This window comes from Apium graveolens, chromosome 6 (genome assembly GCF_009905375.1).
Source record: "Apium graveolens cultivar Ventura chromosome 6, ASM990537v1, whole genome shotgun sequence".
NCBI lineage: Eukaryota > Viridiplantae > Streptophyta > Magnoliopsida > Apiales > Apiaceae > Apium > Apium graveolens.
In genome coordinates this window covers 24,523,735-24,529,734 of record NC_133652.1, presented here as the reverse complement: position 1 = coordinate 24,529,734, position 6,000 = coordinate 24,523,735, and positions in this window count along the sequence as shown.

Here is a 6,000-nt window from a genome sequence, read left to right as displayed (position 1 = left end):
CAATGATCATGATCAACTGAGATTTGAAAATAAAGATTTAAACTCTGAAACTGTAAATTCTGATGACTTAAACTCTGATCTTGTAAGTTCTGATGGGTTAAGTTCTGATGTCATTGAAACTGTGGTAACAACTCCAAAGGAAAATGCACCTGTCCAGGGGGAGCAAGCTGAAGATCCTACCACCACTCAAGACTCTCAAGAAGCATCAGAACCTGTCACTGGCTCTTCAAGTTCTGATTCATCAAGTTCTGATGAGCCAAATTCTGATAATACTGGAAACTTTGATTCTTCCAATCCTGATGGATCCAACTCAAATTCTGAAGTTTCAGAGAGCATAACTACAGGGGGAGCATCAGAAAATGCTGATGGAGACAACATGGATCATGGGGGAGGATCCAGTTCTAGAGAATAACTTCCATCTGCAAGGAAGTGGACAAAATCACATACACCTGACTTGATAATTGGAGATCCTGAAGCAGGTGTCAGAACTAGAACTGCAACATCAAATTAATTTATCTATCATTCTTTTTTATCTCAGACTGAACCAAAGAAAGTGGAAGAAGCTCTTCAAGTTGCTGATTGGGTGCAAGCAATGCAGGAAGAGTTAAATGAATTTGAAAGAAATAAAGTCTGAACCCTAGTACCAAGACCAAAGAACAGATCAATTGTTGGCACAAAATGGGTGTTCAGAAATAAAACTGACAGTGATGGCATAATTACAAGGAACAAAGCAAGGCTAGTTGCTAAAGGCTACTCTCAACATGAGGGTATTGATTATGATGAAACATTTGCACCAATTACTAGATTGGAAGCCATAAGAATCTTTTTGGCTTATGCTGCTCACAAAAAGTTTAAAGTCTTTCAAATGGCTGTAAAAAGTGCTTTTCTCAATGGAGAATTGGAAGAAGAGGTTTATGTGGAACAACCTCCAGGCTTTTTAGATTCAAAATTTCCAAATCATGTCTACAGGCTTGACAAAGCACTTTATGGCCTTAAGCAAGCTCCTAGAGCATGGTATGAGACTTTAGCTCAATTTCTTCTGGAAAGTGAATTTCACAGAGGCACAATTGATAAAACACTGTTCTACCTCAACCATAAAAATGACTTACTTTTAGTACAGATATATGTTGATGATATCATATGTGGTTCTACAAATGTCAAACTCTATGAAAGGTTTGCAAAGCTAATGCAGTCAAGATATCAAATGAGTATGATGGGAGAACTCAGTTATTTTCTGGGACTTCAAGTCAAGCAAAATGAAGAAGGTACTTTTATCTGTCAATCCAAGTACACCAGAAACTTACTCAAGAAATTTGGAATGCAAGACTGTTCAACTACATCCACTCTCATGGCCACTGCAACCAAGTTAGATAAAGATAATGGTTCATCAGTAGATATTACTAACTATAGAGGTATGATTGGCTCTTTAGTCTATTTAATTGCAAGTAGACCTGATTTTATGTATGCTACCTGTCTTTGTGCAAGATTTCAGGCTGATCCAAGAGAACCTCATCTAATAGCTATGAAAAGAATTTTTAAGTACCTCAAGGGTACAGCTGATCTAGGATTGTGGTATCCTAGAGAATCAGATTTTAAGCTAATAGGTTACTCAGATGCAGATTTTGCAGGATGCAAAATAGACAGGAAAAGTACAAGTGGAAGCTGCCAATTTCTTGGAGGCAGATTAGTTTCTTGGTTTAGTAAGAAATAGAAATCAATTTCCACATCAACTGCAGAAGTAGAATATATTGCTGCAGGAAGCTGTTGTGCACAGATTCTTTGGATGAAGAATCAGTTACTGGATTATGGGTTAGAATTTTCTAAAATACCTATTTACTGTGATAATCAAAGTGCTATTGCTATGACAGGTAATCCAGTTCAATACTCAATGATAAAGCACATCAGCATAAGGTACCGTTTCATAAGGGAACATGTGATGGAAGGTACGGTGGAATTGCATTTTGTTCCAACAGATCAACAACTAGCAGATATCTTCACCAAACCACTATGTGAAGCTACTTTTACAAGACTGGTAAATGAACTTGGAATGGTTTCAGGTTCTTTCTCTAAATCTGCTTAGTTTTTGTTCTCATGCATCAGACTTTATGATCAGTGTTTACATATTGTCTTATCTTCATGTAATATGTGCTTAAATTGAAATATATTAAATGTTGATTGTTATCTGATGTGGATCTATATACTCTGATAGTGATTTGAATGTTATATGACTATTCAATCCAATGAGGATAACTGTGCTAGATGCTGACCTAGTAGTCTTTAACATACTAGAAATTCCATGTCTGAATTAGTTGTTTATGTGGAAATTCATTAACACAAGCAAATTCTGAGTTTGAGCTTAGTCAAATTTACTTTGTGTATCTTATTACTAAGTCATAAACTAGATTCTTGCTTCTTATCTCTCAAATTCTGACGTCAGTAAATCTTAAGGATGAACTAAATGCTGATAAGCCTCACTTATCAAAAGAAAAGAAAAGAAAAGAAAAGAAAAGAAAAGTCAGGCACTCCTTTGAGATCTAGAGTAAATTTGTGGAAGGGAAGAACCAAGTGCATTACTGGTATTAAGTAATATGCATTAGAAAAGCAAATAAATCTTTCTTGGTGACTTTTCACATTCTCTGATTACTGGAGAAATACTCTAATAATAGCATAAATTCTGATAGCAGTTGTGACTCATTTACACTGAGAAGCCACTGTGAAAAAAAAAATTAAAAGATGCATAAAATGAGCACAAACAGTTGAGGTGGACTCATGCACAAATTTATCCTATAGTAGAATTCATTATTAATGACAGATTTTAAGCACTTTTCTTAGTTATGCCTTATTTTTAAGATGGACTGAAGTTTATCAGACTTTAATCTTTATCTGATATTTTGCTAATGCACACACTCTCACTCCATATGAATGATGAAAATTACTGTGGTGATTAAGTTGTTTTTGACAAACAGTTAAGTGTTATTTGCATAAATTTTGAGGACAAATTCTATTGGAAGTTCTGATGATTAAACTCTGAAGAAACAAGTCAGTATTTGTATGAAGAATCACAGATACAAACATTCACTTTTTGAGTACAGAAGCCATATTCTGATGACTGTTAAAATCTGATAATAGTCAAGTTCTGATATTAGATTCTGATGGAAACTCTGATGCTTACGTGGCATTATTCTTTACTTGACTTACTTGTGGTAAATACTGTAACGGTCATATTTTATCAGAATATAATTAGGTGAGATAAAAACAATCATAATCATTTGGGTTAGTGGTAAACGTGTTTGTCTTGAAAAACTGCATGTGCACGTTAATTATTGCTTATTTCTCGTGCCCACTAACTCTGCTTTAACTATTTACTGGCTGACAGGTGTACAAGTGTCAGTTTTACTTCTAAAAAGGACTGTTGAGTGGAGAGAGTATATATATGGGAGTTAAAAGATTTTCTAATCTTTTACCTACTTTTTTATTCTTAATCTCTCTTATTCTCTCTCTCTCTAATATTCTCTGAAGCTTTTTCATACAGGACTTTTATCAAACACCTTGTGCACAATATATTTTCTCACTTATTTCTTACGAAAATGGCACCAAAAGACATTATTTTCAATGAAGCGAAGTTTGTCCCCAACAATTACTTGGCTATTCTTAGCAAGAGTGAAGCCCCATCAGATCTTCATTTCATTCAGGACTTTCTCGCTAACTCTGAGATAGGTTATGCACTGACCCAACCAGACACATTCTCAGGAACCCAAGTGCTGGAGTTCTGGAGGTCAGGCGTGTATGATGATGGTGGTGCCAATGGGTCCCCAAGTATTGTATTTACAACAGGGAGGATGCCCATGTGGTGACCTTGGCCACAGTTCGACAAGCACTCCATCTTCCAGAGAACTGCACATATTCAACAGTGGAAGAGCCAGTTCTTCAACAGCTAATGGCCAATCTGGGCTATGAAAAGACTCTGGCGAAGCTGGGACAGTTGAAGAGACCCCACATAAGGAGGGAATGGAGTTTTTTCTTCGACTGCATCACCAGGACTTTTGCAAATAAGTGTTCAAATTTTGATGCAATCCCAATTCTCAGTCAACAAATCGGGTATGCTGTCATAAATCAAGCTCATTTTGATTATGCAAATGCTATTTTAGGCTTTATTGGGGATAGGATGACAGAAGATAGAAACACTGTATATTTTGCTAGATTCTGTCAGCTTATTTATAGTTCTTGTTGTTCTGATGCACCCCAATTAGCTAGTAAGTTAATTGAACCATTTAAGCTAGCAAATAGAGCATTTACTGACTTATTATCGGCTGATAATAAGAAAACTGTTTTGAGATCCCTCCAAATCCCACAATCTGTCAAACAGTTTTTGGTAAACTCTGACCCATCCACATACACTGCTCTATATCCTGATGTCCAACCATCCCAACCTCCATCAGAACCTCCAACCACTTCTCAACCACAACCTACCATCAGGACATATTTCAAACCAACACAGTCATCTCAACCTCAACCATCAGCACATACAATCAGACCTTCATCTTCCAAATATAAGAGGACAAATTCTGATCCTCAACCTCCACAAAAGAGAAGGAAAATGATTCTCAGGGATGAATCTGATAGTGAAGAGGAGCCAGTACAGGTTCATGTATCAGAACTTGTGACTGTTGAAGCTGAAAATGTGATTTTTTAGAAAGAAGTTGAAGTTGAGAATGTCACTTCTCAGAAAGAAACTGCGGCTCAAGATTCTGATTCCTTGAAAAGAAAGAGAACTGTAAGTTCTGATGCTGCTAAAGCAACTCCTTCATTGGCAAGGAGATTGAAGAAAATGAGGGCAAAGAGGTATAATGCTAAGCCTAAATCTGAGGATACAACTGAAGCTGAGGAAGGGGATCAGGAATCTCTGATCTCATCAGATGTTGTTGTAATTGAAGCTCTGCCATCCCCTACTCAAGCTCAAGATACTGTGCCAACACCTCATGTCTCTCCTATTAAAGCTACAGATGATGTTGAAGAACAAGCTACAAATTCTGAAATAGATATTCACACTCTGAATCTCTGAATATACCAAATGTTCTTTATCTAAAAGCTCCACCTATAGCAGCTCAGACATCTCCAACTAATTCTCCAATCTTATATGCTGATGCTAAGATACCATCTACACCAATTCTGGATCAAGAACCTGAAGATCAGAATTTAGATGAAGATAAAGCAGAAACTCCTATAGCCTCACACACTGTTGTGTTATCAGAGGATAATGAGTCTTCATCAAGCTCTGGATATAGTGTCTCAGTACATACTCCAGCTCTTGTGCTTGAAAAAGAAGCATTGGTCAAGAAATTTGTTGAACAGAATGCTCCTGTACCTTGGGATGAAACTCATAGGGGAGTAGAGTGGACCAAGAAGTGGAATGAAACTGATTTCATTCCAAGCTCTAAAGTTCTGACAGAGCACATTACTAAAGCTGATGAGTTGCTCACTAATGCTGATTTCAAGACACAACTCAAAGTCACAGCTCTGTCTACCAAAAATCTTCAAGGTATACACTATGCTACTCAAGAAAAGGTTGACAAACTTCTAGAAAAGGCTGAAAAGCTGGATATGGAGACTAAGCTTGATAAAAAGAGGTTTATCAGACCTACACTTGAGAAAGTAGAAGCAATTGAGAAAACTCAAGAGAAGCAACAGGCCCAAATCTCTGAGGTCCTGGCTAATCAAGCTTCTCAATAGGCTCAATTGAATGATATTCAATCTTCAGTTGAACTTCTTCTCTCACTCCTACTATCAGATGATGCCAAAAAAGGGGAGAAGATAGTTAAGTCCAAATGCTCTAATGATCAAATACTGAAGAAAAAAGATGATGAAGCTGATGACCAGGAAAACCCTAGCAAGGGTAGAGGTCAAGTTCAAAGTAAAGGGCAGAGCAGCAAGGTTTCTTCAAGGAAACTAATTACTGAAGCAAGCAAATCTTCTACTCAAAATAAGATAAGTTTTGAAGCT